The following is a 19,475-nucleotide window of genomic DNA, read 5'->3' on the forward strand; positions in this document are numbered from 1 at the left end:
CACAACCAAAGGTCGCCATTTTGATATTTGTGGAGTGCTTTTGTGTCTCTTTGCTGTTGTTTTATCTGTTGGACATGTTGTAGTGCAGGTGGGTTCAGGTCTGACTTTTGGACCATCAGAACCAGAACAAGGAATGAAACTTCTTATTAAATCAGGGTTGTGTCGTTCCCACACAGACGCTGAGTTTCCTGCCAGGAAAGCTCTTCACGATGATTAAAGTGACCCACCCCTAAATGAAGATGAACACGGCTGTTGTGTTTTCTAACAGGAATAGAAGAAGAAGGAAAATCTACAGTGTCTCCGTGACACTAAACCAATTTAAAGTCTCATTAATTTCCTTCACAGACACTCAGTAATAAATCAAAGTTTTCATCACAGCTGCTTCGTTTCTGTGTTTGATTCTTCTCAGGAAAACATGAGCAGCAGGGTTCAGCCCTGAGTTCTGACTGTCAGGTAGCTGCAGATCCAGGTGAGCTCCTCATCATCATCACAGGTAGAAGATGAAGGTTAAACGTCATCTTTAATGAAATCATGTCTTCTTCGGTTGAAATGTACTGACAATAAAGGTGAAGTTCTGTCTTGATTTGGCTGAAAGCAGCGTCTCAGCTCCAACTGCCGGTAAATTTGGGGATGAAACAAGAATCCAATTTTACTTTTTAGCTCTTAGGAGCCAAAAATCAGTTTCTGTCCTCATTAATCAGTGATCAGCATCGATCTATAAAACACTTAACTCCATCAGAAAGTCCATTTTTAAAAATACACCTGTACAGTCTGATCGGAATATTTATATTTATCAAAACATGAATTGTTGTTTAGCACAAAGATTGGAAGCAGAGGAACACTGCTAACCTAGCTTAGCACTAAAACAGGAAACATGGAAAATGGTTAGCCTAGCGTATCACAAATTATAGAAGCAGGAGGAAACTGTTAGCTTAGCTTAACACAAACACTGGGAGCAGGTTGAACGTGTTAGCCTAGTTTTGGACAAAGGTTAGAAACAGAGGAACACTGCTAACATAGCTTAGCACAGAAACTGGAAATGGAAAAAAAACTGTTAGCCTAGCTTAGCACAAAGGACAGAAGCAAGAAAAACTGTTGCTCTGTTAGCCTAGCTTAGCACAAAGGATAGAAGCAAGGAAACTGTTGCTCTGTTAGCCAAGTATAGCACAAAGACTGGAAGGAGGAGGACAACTGTGAGTCTAGCTTAGCAAAAATACTGGAAGATAGGGGAAGCTGTAGCCTAATTTAGCACAACCACTGCAAGCATAGGATTACCATTAGCCTAGCTTAGGACAAAGGCTAGAAACAGAGGAACAATGCTAAATTAGCTTAGCACAAAAACTGGAAACAGAGAAAACTGTTAGCCTAGCTTATCACAAAGGATAGAAGCAAGGGAAAATTGTTAGCCTGACTTAGCACAACAACTAGAAGCAGGAGGAAACTGTTGTCCTAGCTTAGCACGAAGTATTGCACCAAAAGTAGTAGCACTATATGAATACAGTGTAGTTACAGTATTTACAGTAATTGCTTGTTTACATAAATTACCATAGTAACCCTGCAAAAATTCTGTGTTTTCAAGAACAAACTTCCTGCTGAGGTTTATCTCATCAAACTGTCCAACAATGGAAAGTTTTAAAGTGAAAGAGGTGGAATCTGGAGAATAAAACCCATCGAGTGCAGCAGCAGAACAACATTTATTATCAGCGAGGCGGCAGAACGACATCCGTCCACAGGAGACCAGGGTTTAACTCACTAGATTATCCTCCATGTGTCCGAGCTGAAGGGAACCCGGCGTGATGCTCAAGTCCACAGCGAGGATCAGAGTCGGTCCTCAGATCTCCAGAGTGGAAACCGAGAGTTGAGACCTGACCGGACGTTTATCTGCAGCAGCCAGTCGCTCGGCAGCCGACTGAAGTCTGAATGAAGTCTGGAGTCTAAATGTCACCAAACCCTCCGACTCATGTGGACGACTTTACTGGACTTTAGAAGAGTCTCTGCTGAAGTTCAGTTCGAACAACAACAATGTTCAGAGTCCTCAGAAACATGAAATCAATCACATTAATCAATAATAATCCATCAAAGGTTTGTGTTGACAAAATTATTGCACTGAGCTGCTGCAATTAGCCTACAAACATTGTAGAGACATGTACTGTAAAACAATGTTTTTTAACATTTCAAGTGTAATTTTATTTAAATTTTGTTTTCGCAGTTAGCAGTTAGCTCCAGTTAGCTCACAATTAGCTTCTGCATCCACTTGGCTCAAAATTAGGATGTAAACTTAAAATTACTGTAAGTTTAGATTTTAATTTGTTTTTTTTTTCATTGGTTAGTACAGTTAGAGGATAGCCTAGCTTACCACAAAGACTAGAAGCAGAGAGAAATTGTTAGCATAGCTTAGCAAAAAGACTGAACGCATGAGATACTGCTAGCCCATCTTAGCACGCAGACTACAAGCTGGAAAAAAATTTGTTTACCTAGCTTAGCACAAATACTTGAAGAAGAGAAACAGAGTTAGCCTAGCTTGGCACAAAGACCAGAAGCAGAGGGAAAGTGTTAGCTTGGTACAAAGACTGGAAGCAGGGGAAACTGTTAGCCTAGCTTAGCACAAATACTTGAAGAAGAGGAAAAGAGTTAGCCTAGCTTGGCACAAATACTCGAAGCATGAGATATAGCCAGCTGAGCTTAGTACAAAAGTGGAAGCATTATTAGCCGAGTAGCTTGCCTCTTGGTCCAGTTAGCTCACAGTGAGTGTCTAGGGCTGTGTCTGAAATCGCATACTAACATACTACTCATACTAGGTGTGATGTCAAAATAAATATGTTGTGCGTTCACATTAGATAGTATGAAAAGACTGAGTACGCGAGAAATACCCGGATGTATACTATTTCCGGAAAATTTTTAAGTATGCGCGGTGACCACACTAGTCATACTCAACCGCCCCATAATGCTTTGCGAGCTATCCACCGAAATGCAATCCTCCGCGGGATATGTGGCCGGACCGGGGCGATTTTTATTTTATTTTATGTGGTTAAGTAGTCATCCTAATCACCCCACAGATTTGAGAAATAGGTCTTTTCTGACCAACGTTTTAAATTTGTCAGACGCCTCACAACGTGCTACTGAATGCTAGCAGCTAGTTGCAGCAGGTCGCTTAGCATACAGAACAAGTGGCAGCTACCTCCAGTAGCCTGCAGCTACAATTGAAACGATTTGCATAATCTGGCTAATAACTGCATGGGGAGTGCCGGCTTGAAATTGCCACATTAATTATGCGACTGTTTGTTAGCATAAAATCGACCTGAAGCCGGCATTCAGCCGAGATATTTGATAGCCGTACTTCCGGTTTTTGTCGTGGGAGGTTTGAAATGCATTATGGGAACTGTAGTAGTATACTACAGTGTGAACGGTCAGCATTCTAATCATACTTATAGTACGTAGTATACAGTATATACTCATTGAGAATGGAGTATGTAGTACGTTAGTATGCGATTTCGGACACAGCCTAGGTCTAGTTAGCTTCTAGCTCCTGTTAGCTTTTTGGTCCAGTTAGTTCACAGTTAACTACTAGGTCCAGTTAGCTTCTCAATCCAATTAGCTTACAGTTAGCGTTTGTGTCCCATTAGCTTCTAGGTCCTCTTAGCTCAGACTTAGCTTCTAGATCCATTTCATTAGGGCCGATGTTAAAGTTATTTAGGGCACTTTTTTAATCATTTTTGGGTTGCTAATGTGTGACTTTTGACAAGCATGAGTCCTTTGGAACATTTTTTGTGTCACTGTGGACAAGGTTGAGTCCTTTAAGACAAATCTGGATTAGTCTGAACAGGTTTTAATTCATTTTGGACAGGTTTTTAGCTCATTTTGAGCAGATTTTGTGTCACATCTGACCCTGTTCAGTTCCTTAGGACAATTTGTGAATAGTTAAAAATAGTTTTAAAGTCATGTTGGACAATGTTTGAGTCTTTTCAGTGAAGTTTCCGGTCTTTTACTACCTGAGGAGCACTGAACATCCGTGATCTGAGACCGTTCTGCTGCTTTAAAGAACAGTTTTACTGAATTTAAATAATTTCAGGTTAACAACAGAGAGCAGCAGCAGGATAAATCAAATGTGAGGCTCCAGACGGGTTTTAATGTGAGCTGTGATGCTACTGAACGCTGACATCCACACTCTGCTGTGTTTGTTCAGGACCGGCAGCTGGATTACACCAGCAGCCACCTCCTACTGGGAACACTGGATTTACTGAGGCTTACTGGGAACCACACAGAGATGACAGAATACTGAGACAAGACCGACAGAATATCCAATATGTACGTTTTTAAAATTCAGACGATAAAATGTGAAGTAAAAATAAACTAAAGAATCTAAACGATGACGTCAGGATGATAAGATATTAATGTAAAAATGTGATTTATGTTCAAATTTAACATTTTTCCAGAATGAAAGTGAAAATATTTCTGAAAAAACACAATGCAACGCTGCAAAAACAATCAAAAGGAGCCCAGTAATGTCAGAATTTTGTTCTTTTTTCTCATAAAAAAATGGAACGGTTCGTAAATCTGATGTAGTGAGTCAAATTTACAACTTAATTCTCAATAAAATAAAGAAGTTTCATGTTTAACAAGTATTTTCACACCAGTTTGGAGAAGTTTCAAATGATTTTGTTATGTTTTAACAGTCTGAAGACCTTTTAAACAAATTTTTGAGTCCTTTTGGGTAAAGTTTGAGCAAATATTGAATCTTTTTGAAGCATTTTGAAATCCACTTAGCAAAAAAATGGATCTTTTGCTTCCAACAGTAATCACACATCAAATTCTACTGATGTTTGAGAGTCTTTTTCCCCCCCTTTTTTTGCATACAGTTAAATATTTTCACATTATTTGGATAAAATGTCCAAATTCAGTGTCAGTTTATATGAGTTTCAAGTTGTTTGGGACAATATTTGACTAATTTGAGGCATTTACAGCTATTTGAGACAATCTATAACTTATTATGGACAGTTTTGTGAAATATTTGAGTCCTTTTTAAACAATTTTAAGTCACTTTAGACACATCTTAAGTGATTTTGGACAATTTCCAACTCAATCTGAACAAAATTTGAGTAATTTTGAACAAAAATCATGTTTTTTTTCAATAATTTTAAGACATTTTGACCAAACTGTGACTCATTTTAGACAATATTTGATTAATTTCAGACATTCTTGAGCCATTTTTGTCATTTGAAAATCAATTTAAACAATTTCTGTCTTACTGTGGGCAGTTTTTGTAAATGTGTATGTCCTTGTAGACAACTGAAAAGTATTTGGACTAGTTTTGAATGATTTTGGATTTTTTTTCCCCCGGATAATTTGTAACCTATTGTGGACAGATTTTTGCTGTCATTGAGCATTTTTGGATGATTATTAAGTAGACTTGGACAGTTTTTTATTAATTTTGGACACATTTTTGAGTACTTTTGGACAAATTCCAATTTTCTAAATAATTTAAAGTCATTTTGAACAAACAGTAATTTATTTTGGACAATATTTGACTGGTTTTAGCCATTTTTTAAAAGCCATTTGGACAATTTAAAGTCCTTTGAGACATTCTACAACTTACTGTGGACAGATTTTGGACATGTTTGTGTCAGTTTAGACAATTGTCACGTAGATTTGAACAATTATTTGGATAATAATTGACTAACTTTTAGACATTTGAAATTATTTAACTCATTTTTGGACGGATTTCAGATAGCTTTATGTGATAAATTCAGTCTAAATCACTTTATTCAGTCAAAATGAGCCAACGTTAGCTTAAATTTTGTTCATGTGTGATCTCTGTATTGAGTCTCAGGATTTTTATCACACATCAAGCAGATCTACATGAAGATGAAACATTTTCACCTGACATCTGACGTATAAAACAGTTTTCACACTCAGATTGTGAGGAATATATTTAATATTTGAGTTTATTTCCAGTGAAACTGTGTGGTTTGTAGTTTTACCTGCTGCTGATCGTCGCCTCCTTCCTGTTTTCCTGTTTTCAGGCTGCATTAATCTGCACCTGCGTGTTGAAGGGATTTAATGCAAACTAAAAGAAATCAAATCCATAAAAACCTCTGAGCTCTTTATTTTTCCATGATATTCCATTAACCTGGGGGGTCGGCGGGTTAGGGCCACAAAAAGAGACAAGAGTCGTGACAAGTCAGACGGAAATCTGTTAATCTGATAAAAGGTCCGATTCCACAGCTGATAACAGTTCAGACGGTCAGTATGGATTAGAAGGATGTGGGTGCTGCAGGGGATTTACACAGGAGACACAGGAGACAGAGTAAAAACAGTAAAAACATTAGGAGACACAGGAGACAGAGTAAAAACAGTAAAAACATTAAGAGACACAGGAGAAAGAGTAAAAACAGTAAAAACATTAAGAGACACAGGAGAAAGAGTAAAAACAGTAAAAACATTAGGAGACACAGGAGAAAGAGTAAAAACAGTAAAAACATTAGGAGACACAGGAGACAGAGTAAAAACAGTAAAAACATTAAGAGACACAGGAGAAAGAGTAAAAACAGTAAAAACATTAAGAGACACAGGAGACAGAGTAAAAACAGTAAAAACATTAGGAGACACAGGAGACAGAGTAAAAACAGTAAAAACATTAGGAGACACAGGAGACAGAGTAAAAACAGTAAAAACATTAGGAGACACAGGAGAAAGAGTAAAAACAGTAAAAACATTAGGAGACACAGGAGACAGAGTAAAAACAGTAAAAATATTAGGAGACACAGGAGACAGAGTAAAAACAGTAAAAACATTAGGAGACACAGGAGACAGAGTAAAAACAGTAAAAACATTAGGAGACACAGGAGAAAGAGTAAAAACAGTAAAAACATTAGGAGACACAGGAGACAGAGTAAAAACAGTAAAAACATTAGGAGACACAGGAGACAGAGTAAAAACAGTAAAAATATTAGGAGACACAGGAGACACAGTAAAAACAGTAAAAACATTAGGAGACACAGGAGAAAGAGTAAAAACAGTAAAAATATTAGGAGACACAGGAGACACAGTAAAAACAGTAAAAACATTAGGAGACACAGGAGACAGAGTAAAAACAGTAAAAACATTAGGAGACACAGGAGACAGAGTAAAAACAGTAAAAACATTAGGAGACACAGGAGAAAGAGTAAAAACAGTAAAAACATTAGGAGACACAGGAGAAAGAGTAAAAACAGTAAAAACATTCGGAGACACAGGAGACAGAGTAAAAACAGTAAAAACATTAGGAGACACAGGAGACAGAGTAAAAACAGTAAAAACATTAGGAGACACAGGAGAAAGAGTAAAAACAGTAAAAACATTAGGAGACACAGGAGAAAGAGTAAAAACAGTAAAAACATTAAGAGACACAGGAGACAGAGTAAAAACAGTAAAAATATTAGGAGACACAGGAGACAGAGTAAAAACAGTAAAAACATTAGGAGACACAGGAGAAAGAGTAAAAACAGTAAAAACATTAGGAGACACAGGAGAAAGAGTAAAAACAGTAAAAACATTAGGAGACACAGGAGACAGAGTAAAAACAGTAAAAACATTAGGAGACACAGGAGACAGAGTAAAAACAGTAAAAACATTAGGAGACACAGGAGACAGAGTAAAAACAGTAAAAACATTAGGAGACACAGGAGAAAGAGTAAAAACAGTAAAAACATTAGGAGACACAGGAGACAGAGTAAAAACAGTAAAAACATTAGGAGACACAGGAGAAAGAGTAAAAACAGTAAAAACATTAGGAGACACAGGAGAAAGAGTAAAACAGTAAAAACATTAGGAGACAGAGTAAAAACAGTAAAAACATTAGGAGACACAGGAGACAGAGTAAAAACAGTAAAAACATTAGGAGACACAGGAGACAGAGTAAAAACAGTAAAAACATTAGGAGACACAGGAGAAAGAGTAAAAACAGTAAAAACATTAGGAGACACAGGAGACAGAGTAAAAATATTTGTAACTGGAGAGACAGTAGAATCAGGAGAAACTACAGAAACCGTAGAAATGCTAAAAATAGTAGAAACAGTGGAAACGGAAAAAGTTCTGTCTAAAACACTAAACAAATAGAAACAAAAGAAGTGTGGGAAACAATGAAAACAACAGAACCAAAGTAAACAAAAAATCTCCAAGAGAAACAGTTGAAACAGTTAAACGTAGAAACCAGAAAAACTGTAAAAACAACAAAAAAATGTAAACATTTTCTCTGTTTTCTGATGTTTTATCGACCAAATGATTGGTCAAACCAAAGAACTTCAGTAAACATCAAGAACCTTTAAAGATCCGCACCCAGTAGGTGGAGAACCATCCACTGAATGAAGACGTTCTTCAGCTGGTGGACCAGGGAACCTTCTGCGAGTATAAAGGTTCTCACAGACTGAATCAGCTTCAGTTCCTCCAGCGTCGGCGTCCTGCTGACTTTAATCCGTCCTCAGGAGGAACCTCAGGCTGATCCAGGTTCAGGTTTAATGATCCTCCAACTGCAACAACAGAGTCGGAGCAGAACCAGACAGAAGAGGAGAACCCCCACCGAGATGAAAACATGGTCCTGTTTGATACGCTGAAATGCACATCTGTCCATCCAGAGTTCACTGCAGCTCAGCCTGAGGTCAGTCTGTTCACAGTTTGTCATTTAGAACACAAAAACTTCCAAGATCCCAAATTCTGTCAAATATTTTGCCTGAATTTGGAGAATTCCGTGTTTTCCACCTTTAAAAGAACCCATGAAGCCATTTTAACGGTTCAGTACCTCCACAAATAAAAGTCTCACAGTCATGAAATCTGGTGGAAACTCAGACAGAACAGTGGATCTAGATGAATAAATGGATCCAGCAGAAGACAAATCTTAAATTTCTGGTCTTTAAAAATGATAATAAGTGCAAAACTGTTCAAATAAGCTCAGTACTGTGGCCCCAGGAAGTTCCTGTAAGTGTGCATATGTTGTTACATTTCAACATGAAGACAACATGGAAGGAGCGTGTAACTTTGCACATATAACACCAACACATAGACTCCAATTAACACCAGATTTTGGATTTTGTTCTTTGACCAATAAGTCCACATCAACCTTTTGTCAGAATGGTAAAAAACTGGAACCTTGTCTGGAAACTATTCTGTCAGCGTTTTTCCAAAACAACTCAAAAATCATCCAATCCTACTGATGTTAGAGCCTCAAAAGCACATGACCAAAGTCTGTGTTTTCATAGAAATATGGATCCATCCATTTATATACATTTTCTATTTACTTTCAACAGCCAATATTTAAAAATGTGTTGAAGCCATTTGATAATTTAGATCTTCTGGAAACTATTCTGTGTCCAAAATAACTGGAAAAACTCGACTGAAAATGTATTAAAAGTGACTTCAGGTTTGTCCAAAATTACTGAAATTTGGTCCAAATCACACAAACATTATCCAGAATGACTCTTTTTTGCCATTTTTAAAGGTCAGTAATTAAAAATTTGTCCTCTTCTGGATCCATTCAATCACTATGATCTGTGAGAAACTATTCCATGTTTGTCCATAACAACTTAAAAAGTGTCCAAAATGACCTAAAATTTGTCTAAATCAACTCAAAGTTTGTCCAAATGGATAAATATTTTCATTTTGGTACTTCTAGATATAAAAAAAATGGAACCCTGTCTTTTCATATTTGCCAAAATTTCAGATTCTACTGATGTTAGAGCCCCAAAAGTTGGTGAAATGTCGACCAAAGATTGAATTTTAGTAGAAATCTGGATCCATCCATAGACATGCACTTACAGGAACTTTATGGGGACACAATATCACCAAAGTTTGAACATTTTGCACTTTTCCCATTTTTAAGGACCTTTAATGCAGAATTTGTCCTCTGCTGGATCCCATCAGTTCCTTAAATTTGCTGTAAACTTTCCTGTCCAAGTCCTCACCAACTTTCCTGTCTGTGGAAGTTTTATTTCTGGAGATATTGAACCTTTAAAATGGCTTCCCTGTGTTTTTTAAGGGACGAAAATACAAAAACATCAAAGAAAAACAGCAAACAAAAGAACAAAAACAAACCCAAAGTGACAAACACGAAGCAGAAATGTGAGAATACTGATCGTCTCACGCTGCTGGATGACGCTTCTCACCAGGAGTTCAGATTATTTCGATGTCGGACATAAAAACATTGATCTGATGAAAATCTGATGAAGATCTGACTCTCAGCAGGTTTGTTGATTCTCAGTTTGTCCTGCAGGTGGAGCTCTTCTCCTCCTCTCTGCTCCTCAGAGGCTCTTCTTCATATGGAGGAAACTCTCCTCCTCGTCTTCCTCCTCGTCTTCCTCCTCCAACAGCTCTTTGTTTCTCCTCTTTACGCATCAGCTCCATATGGAGGCTCATTGGTGCCAAAAACACCAGAAATGACAATCAAAGTCAAAGCTTTGTTATAACTGAGACTTAAACGGAGGTCATAAGGTTAAAAATGTCTCTAATAATTTGAATAATTGGAACGAATTTCATCTCACAAGGTCAATAAATCAACTTGACTCCAAAAATATGAACTAAAACATAAAGTTTTGACTTTCTGGGTCAAAAAATGAGACAATACTCTTTAGAAAGCAATTATTTGGACACAATATCTCCACTTTATTAAATTTGATTGTAAAATAAAATTTCTAAATCACTATTTGTTTTTTTGTGTGTTAATATATATATATTTTTGGATTTGCTGAATTATTTAATTTCTTTAAAACAGTTACATGACACATAAAGAAGAAAAAAGTCATTTAAACAACTTAATTTTTAAAAATTTGTTTGTCAACTTGAACACTTGTGATCATAATTATGGTAATTAAGTACATGGCATTTAAAATATCGTTTGAAATACTGTGAAATTACTAATTGCAACAACTTCATTTTCATAGGTAGTCATTTTTAAAACTTGTGCATATTAATAAGTAATTATAAATACCAAATTCCTCCAACTCAGTGTAATTTGTTGTTCTAACATAATTTCACTAGAAGCTGTCAAAATTAGAAAAAAAAACTATTTTAATTTTAATGTAATTAAAATTTAATATTTTAGAGCCAATTTATTTTAGAGAGTTACACTTTACAAAAATAGATAGTATCAGTTATGGGGGAAAGTACAGCTACAGTGTGTTACTAGTATTCTTTGTTTATTTATCTTTGTGTATGTACTTATTTGGGAAAAAGTTTGAACTGTATTTCTTAAATCTGCTCCAATAATTATTCATCAGATTTTGAAATATATTTTAAAAGATATTGCATACGCTTCGAACAAAGGCAACACTGGTGGAGAATTTTTTTTACACAAATTATTCAGAAGATTTTTTTATTGTCTTCATAACTTAGAGCATTGGGAAAATTAAGTAATTATACAAAAATTAGATTTTTTTCAGAGAGTAATAAGGTTTTGTATTCATTTTCACTGAGTTACTTTTGTTTAATTTTTATTATTTGTAATAATCATCGTGTCTGTCCTCATTGTGACACCTCTGGGCCTCTGTACATTTTTCTTTTATCAGAGGAGTAATGATGTTTTTTGTTTATTTTCACGGATTTAGTTTTGTTTATTTTTTATTATTGTTATGATGTCTGTTTTCTTTGTGGCACCTCTGGACTTCCTTACATTTTTAAAAATATTAATATTAACTTTACATATATATATATATATATATATATATATATATATATATATATATATATATATAATTTTTTATTTATTTATTTATTTTTTCACTGAGTTAGTTCTGCCTAATTTAAAAAAAATAATTATCATGTTGTCTGTTTTCTTTGTGGCAGTTTTGGGCCTCTGCACATTTTTTAAAATTTATTTTCCCTGAGTTAGTTTTGTTAATTTTTACCTCCACCAAGGAGGTTATGTGACACTCGGCATCTGTCTCTTTGTCTGTCTGTCTGTTAGCAAGATAACTCAAAAACGCCTGGGCAGATTCACATGAAATTTTGAGGGGATGTAGACTATGGTAAGAGGAAGAACTGATTTAATTTTGGTGGCAATCCAGAAAGGATCCTGGATTCTGGATCACTTTGAATTTTTAGTATGTTTAGTACAAATTGGAGCAAGGTGTCCAGATAGCTCAACTGGTTAAGAAGGTGATTTATAAACAGAGCTGTGTCAGAGATGCAGGTTCGATTCCAGCTCATGGTCATTTACTATATGGGTTTCCTGTTTTCCTCTCTATCCTTGGTGGAGGTCTGCACTCTCTGAGTGCTTTTCTAGTTTATTATCTGTAATTGTCATGTTGTCTGCTTTCTTTGTGGCACCTCTGGGCCTCCATACGTTTCTATTTATTTTTTCCAGATAAATAATAAGGTTTTTTTATTCATTTCCACTGAGTTAGTTTTTTTTATTTTTATTTGTGTTTGTGATGGTGTCTGTTTTCTCTGTGACACCTCTGGGCCTCCAAACATTTTGTATTTATTTTTTTTCAGATAAGTAATAATGTTCTTCATTTATTTTCACTGAGTTAATTTTGTTCATTTTTTATTTTCTGTAACTGTCATATTGTTTTCTTTGTGGCACCTCTGGGCCTCCGTACTCTGTCGTGCTGCTGGTATGTCGGCTGGTTGCAGTTTTGGTCGGCCGCCACCGCTCTGCATACCAACATGGGCGAGCGGCTCCGGGAGCAGAGAGGGACTGTGGGGGTGGATGTTGTTTTTTTCGGGGCCCTCCCTCCTCATTCCCAGCGTCCTCTGGGGGCCTCGGCGAGCCAACAAACCCTCCTCCCTCCTGGAACAGCTAATCCCTGAATCCAGTCCAACCGCCACAGCCTCCTCAACCAGCCGCCTGCCAGCACTGCCGGGGAGGCCGCGAGGCGTGTCCTGCTGCCAGCAACACGGCAACGCAACCGGCAACACGTCACACAGATGACTGACATGGCAATGCAACCAGCAACATGTCACAGAGATGACGGACACAGCAATGCAACCAGCAACATGTCACAGAGATGACGGACACAGCAATGCAACCAGCAACATGTCACAGAGATGACGGACACGGCAATGCAACCAGCAACATGTCACAGAGATGACTGACACAGCAATGCAACCAGCAACATGTCACAGAGATGACTGACACGGCAATGCAACCAGCAACATGTCACAGAGATGACGGACACAGCAATGCAACCAGCAACATGTCACAGAGATGACTGACACGGCAATGCAACCAGCAACATGTCACAGAGATGACGGACACAGCAATGCAACCGGCAACTAGCAAAACGGTAATTTGTCACAGAGATGACTGACACAGCAATGCAACCAGCAACATGTCACATTCATGTTTGACTCTTTATTTAAAAACGTTTAAATAGGAAAAAACACAAAATTGTATTTTAGATAAAAAGTCAATGGACTTGAAAATCTAATTAATCTTTTTATCTGTTTTCTTATTAATAGTTCTGAAATGAGTCTTTTTGACTTTTTGATTAAAGATTAAACTAAAACTTGTTGCTGCTGCAGGTCGTGATCTTTACTGGATTTAGGCCCTGAAGCCTCCATGTTGGACTACAGAATGACATCACAAGCTGCAGGTTTGTAGTCCTCAGCAGCATCAGACCGTTCTCCCTGTAAACCCTGTAGACTGATCAGAGAGTGTCAGACCGTTCTATCAGGTTATAACCCCACAGACAGAGAACATGGTTAATTACAGAGTGTCAGACTGTTCTCCAGGTTTAATCCCGTGTACGTATTACCCCTGCAGACGGAGAACGTGTCTGATCAGAGCAGAGAGTTTCCAGGACAGAGGGCAGACTGTCAGGAATAAATCTGTAACGTCTGCGGGGGAAAGTTCGTACGTGTTGAAAATCAGGGAAATAATGAAGAAATGTCCAGACGGATGTTTGGCTCTGAGAGTCTGATGAAGAAATCCACCAACAAAGAAGAAACGCAGACAGACGTAAACACCGCTTCTAAGAGGAACAGAATTCACACTGTGGAATCTGAGATCATGTTCTACTTTAAGATAAAACTTCAAACTCACTGTTAAAACTAACATTTGTTGCCGATCAGTTGAGTTATTCTGCTGCTAAACCAACGCTGTTGCAGGATTTCCTGTGACGCTCATGATCATGATTTTTTTTAAATCACTCTTTTTAAAATAAATCTGTTTTAACTGAATCTTTTCAAACTCATCTTGAGGTAATCTATCTTCTTTGAACTAACTTTAAAAACAATTCTCTTTCAACAGATTCTTTTTAATCAGCTCTTTTTAAATTAAGTAATATTATAAATTACTCTTTTTTGAGTGAGCCATTTAAAAAAAAGGAAATGACTTATTTAAACTCGCTCTTTTTAAAATGTGTCTTTATGAGAGTCTTTCTGAACTTTTTTCTAAACTGACTCTTTTTTTTAGACTGATTCTTTTTAAAAAACTGACTCTTTTTTTATACGAGTCTTTGTATGTGTCTGTTTGAACCAACTTTTTTTAGACTGATTCTTTCTTTAAAACTGATTATTGTTAAATGAGTCTTCATATGTGTCTTTTTGAACCAACTCTTTTTTAAAATGGACTCTTTTTGGACTGATTCTTTTTCTTAAACTGGTTCTTTTTTAAATGAGTCTTTTTAACACATTTTTTTAAACTGACTCTGTTTTGCATGATTCCTTACATGAGTCTTTTTGAAATGACTCTTGATTAAACTGATTAATTTTTAATGATTCCTTTATACATTTTCTTGAACTGACTTTTTCAAACTGATTCTTTTTTAAATCATCTTTCGGTGCATCTGTTTAAACTGACTCTGTTTTAAACTGATTCTATATATGTGTGTTTTTGAAATGACTCTTTTTACTCTTTTTTTCTAAACCTTCCTCCTCCGTCCTGTTTGTCATCCTGACTCGAGGCGTCTGAACTCCAGATTTATGTGGGGATGATGTAAAGTTCCCTCCCAGGTTTCCCACAGTGTCACCTCTGCTGCAGGGTGGAGTCACATGACTTCCTGCCAACATGGCTGCCAGAGCTCATTAGACGCTGAGTCACCGCCTCCTAGGTGGCGCCGCATCGCCGCCCTGCAGGCCGATGGACGGACAAATGTTTCCATCCAATCTGCAGCAGGAGGGAAAGACAACATCAGGGAAACTTATTATACAAATACTATCAATAAAAGAAGGCTGTTTGTTTGAGATAAATGAATGAAAACTGTCCTGAGGGTGGCGCTAGAGAGGAAACACCATGAAGGCAAAGACAGGAAAACCTGAAAAAGAACCTGAAGATCAAACCTCAAAGTTTAGGGGAAATTTCATGTAACATCAACTTTTCAACTACAGCTGCAACAATTAATCAATTAGTTGTCAAATAGTCGATTAATCAATTAATCATTTTTAAAAAATAGTCTTTTTAAAATTCGTCTTTTTGAAGAAAAATCTTAAATGAGTCTTTACAAAATGAGTCTTTATAAATACTCTTTTAACCCTTTAAGCGCCAAAGTCTCAACATTGCTGAACATAACAAGCCATAACTTCAAATATAGTGCCTCGTGTAGTTACTACTTTATACCAGGAGATGGTGGACATCTGGAACTTCAATCTGAGCATCGTTTGTGGGCGTGTTTTCATTCAAAACTTTGGAGTAAAACCGAGGAGACAAGACTCGTAGACGGAGCATATCAGAGCGCATTTTGGAGAGAGAAAACTCACCGTACCGAGAGGTCTGGTCAACGCTGACAAAGTACTTTGTCAAGTAATGGCTTACTCATATTCTGAAGAGGAATATTCACCCTCTGATGAAGATGTTCAGTCGTCCACTGAGACAGAAAGTGCCGCTGCGTCTGTGCGTAACGGCAGCGGGTCGGTGCGCCATGACGGTCCACGATCAGCACATACTGGAGCCGATGGTTTGCTTCACGAGGTCCGGGGTGGCAGGAGGGGACGTGGTGGGTGTAGCTGGGGTGAGGGGGATAGCGGGGATGCAAAAAAACGCAGAAATAGCAGCAGACACGGGAGATAATGCACTGATAATAACGGTGGAGGCTGCAGTGGCGTTCACGGCCCCGTCGTAAATGACGATGATGATGGCTGGGTTTGCTTGACAGATGATGAAGAGTTTCACAAGTGGATCAGACATTTTGATGAGCCTGTTGGGTATCATGGAGACAGAGATCTGACAAATTCTGAGCCAAACAATGCCATCTTGATGATAAACATCAATAAAGTTATGTAATCCATATGTCCGCCGCCTGGTGACGTCATAATATGCAAATTAGATGAGTGAATTTACTCCCATCACAAACTTTAGGTCATACTGATGATTTTTCTCATTTACAGTTTGCTTTTATCTCCAACCATTTTCAAGTTACAACCTTTAGAAAAAATGATATTTAAACTGAATATTTTATTGAAAAAACTCTGGCGCCTAAAGGGTTAATTGTATCTTTATGAAACGAGTCCTTTTGTAAATGAGTCTTTTTAAAAAGAATCTTTTTAACATTAGTCTTTTAAAATTAGTCTTTTTAACGAGTCTTTTAAAAAATAAGTCTTTATAAGCGAGTCTTTCTAAAGAGTCTTTCTGAATTGAGTCTTTTTGAAATGAGTCTCTGAAGTAAATCTTAAAGGAGTCGTTTCAAAAGGTGTCTTTTTGCGTCTTTTTAAAATGAATCTTTATCAAATTGCTCTTTTTGAAGTTAGTCGTTTTAAAAGAGTCTTTTAACGATTTTTTTTAAATGAGTCTTTTTAAAAGATGTCTTCCTTAAAATTTGTCTTTATTAGCCCTTTTTAATTGCATCTTTTTGAATGAAATTGGTCTTCTTTAAACGAGTCTTTATAAAATGACTCTTTTTGAATTTAGTCTTTTAAATGAGTCTTTTCAAAGGGTATCTTCCTTCAAAATGTGTCTGTTTTAGCCCTTTCTAATTGTGTCTTTTTGAAACAAGTCTTTATTTAATAGGTCTTTTTAAATGGACTCTTTTTAAATGAGTCTTTTTAAATGACTCTCTTTAAATGAGTCTTTTAAATTGAGTCTTTTAAAATGAATCTTTTTAAAGTAAGTCTTTTTTGAAGTCGTCTTTAAATGAGTCTTTTTAAAATTCATCTTTCTGAAACAAGTCTTTATTGATTGACTCTTTTTAAACTTACGCTTTTTAAATGAGTCTTTTTTAAACAATGTAAGACTGTATGTAAAGAAACTCATTACAAAGGATTGTTTTAACCTGATTTTGTATTTTTCTATCTCAGTTTTAGAGTCACTGCAGATGTTCAGGACTCTGCTGTGACTCTCAGACTGTGACTCAGTGACTGTTTTACCGTTTTACTGGTTGAATGTTTCATTTAATGACTAAAGTCCAGTGAAGACGTCCGGTGACTTCCCGTCGTGTCTGAAGGTAAAAGTCTCCTCCTCTTGTTCCTCTTGTTCCTCTCTGAAGGCGATCTTTGGGGAAGCAGCAACAGTTCTCTACCTGCCAACAGACGGAGCTGATGTGATGAAAGCTGCTGAATGTGCACTCTGACATCCAGCCAAGCTCTGACTCACTCCGGTTTCCCAACAGACGCCACTTCACCCACTTCTGCTTTCACAGCTACAAGGTGAGAGGTGGACGGAGGAAGTCATTCAGAGGAAACAGAGTCGGGATTAAAGCCACGGAGACGCTGAACGAAGAAGGAAAACCTCAAACTTTATCCACTTTATGAAACACCTGAGCTTTCTGGACTCATTTATTGTATAGATATGGTTCAGCATGTGTCAAAAAGTCACTATAAATACACATTAGCGTGTGTTTTAATGGCGGTAAATGAGATTAATTCAAAGAGAATGTGAAGTATCGAAGTAAATATGAATATATGGATCTGTATGTATGAAAATGTCAATGTAAAGGTACGTTAAAGTGCGTTTTAATTCAGGTAAATGTGAGTATAACTATAAATTTCAAAGAATAAATGGATAATAAACGTGACTTTTTGTCAAAAATAACAACATCTGTCTGTACAACACAAAATTGTCAAAACTAATTTGAATAATGGCAAATATTATTTGAATTTTCTCTAAAATTACTCACAATTTGTGTCTAATAATAGAAATAACTGTTATTGTTTAACTGTGAATGCATTTAATGGAAGTAAATATGAATATATGTATTTGTGAAAATGTCAATATAAATGTACGTTAAAGTGTGAATGAATGCAAATAAATGTTAATATTATTATAAATTGATGTTAATGTGAGCTTTTGTGAATGTGACGATATAAATATAAACATTTTCTGACTAAAAATGTCCAAAATTACACAAAATATGCAAGAAAATGGTAAAAATTTGTCTTTAACGATGCAAAAATGTTAAAAACTAACCTAAAATCTGTCTACAATTACTTGAATTTTGACTAAAATTACTCACAGTTTGAGTCTGATAATGGAGGTAAATGTGATTATTGGTTCTGCTGTGTCTCTATTTACTGCAGGTGAATTAAAACCTCTGATTTAAAGAGTCTGACAGCGTTTATCGTCTGTGGTGTCATGTGACCCTCTCTGTCAGTCAGTTTGAAGATTCTTTGCAGGACCAGTGTCCATCAGTATGTACATTTTAGATCACGCTGAAAATTTCATTACACGTCGATCTCTGACGTCTTTGGATGAAACTGAATCTGATCGCTTCGTTCTGTTGGTGTCCCAGATTTATCCTGCAGCAACACAACCAGAAGGAACAGCACCGTCACAAAATACACATTAATACACACTGATACACATTTAGACACAGTAATACACACTGATATACAGTTAGACACATTAATACACACTGATACACATTTAGACACAGTAATACACACTGATACACATTTAGACACAGTAATACACACTGATACACACATTTCTGACAGCTGCCTTTCACACTGTTGATCACCTCATTCTCCTCAAGTGCCTTCATAAAAATATTGGACTTTCTGCCCTGGACTGGAGCCAGTTTGTCACCATGGGAGCTGTAAGTTCTCACACACTTCCTGTTACTTGTGGTGTCCCTCAGAGGTCTGTCCTGGGTCCGTTACTCTTCATCATTTACATGCTCCACCTTCGTCATGTCATCGGCCAGGATGGAATTTTGTTGTATCGCTACGTCGATGACACCCAGTTGTACCTCAGGACTGACTCAACCTCTTCAACTGCTCCGTCACCATCATTATCATCATCATCATCATCACTCTTAACTCTCACCACCTGCCTGGAGGAGATAAAGGCATAGATAAGTTAGAACTTCTTTCAACTAAACGGCTCTAGGGCTGCACAGTGGAGTAGTGGTTAGCATTTTTTGCAGCTAGAAGATCCCTGGTTCGCATTCCAACTTTCCCGGGATCTTTCTGCATGGAGTCTGCATGTTCTCCCTGTGCATGCGTGGGTTTTCTCCGGGTACTCCGGCTTCCTCCCACAGTCCAAAATATGCTGAGGTTAATTGATCACTCTAAATTGCCCGTAGGTGTGAATGTGAGTGTGATTGTGTGTCTGTATATGTAGCCCTGTGACAGAC

At 37.0% G+C, this 19,475-nt stretch overlaps 1 long non-coding RNA gene across 1 annotated transcript; it reads left to right on the forward strand.

Annotated features, from left to right (window-relative positions):
• The first annotated feature begins 12,456 nt into the window (after positions 1–12,456).
• Positions 12,457–18,446, forward strand: LOC127537236 (uncharacterized). Its single transcript, XR_007946869.1, has 3 exons — positions 12,457–13,253; positions 13,492–13,562; positions 17,388–18,446. It is a non-coding gene; the product is annotated as an uncharacterized LOC127537236 (long non-coding RNA).
• Positions 18,447–19,475: the final 1,029 nt, after the last annotated feature.

Source organism: Acanthochromis polyacanthus, chromosome 14 (assembly GCF_021347895.1).
Source record: "Acanthochromis polyacanthus isolate Apoly-LR-REF ecotype Palm Island chromosome 14, KAUST_Apoly_ChrSc, whole genome shotgun sequence".
Taxonomy (NCBI): domain Eukaryota; kingdom Metazoa; phylum Chordata; class Actinopteri; family Pomacentridae; genus Acanthochromis; species Acanthochromis polyacanthus.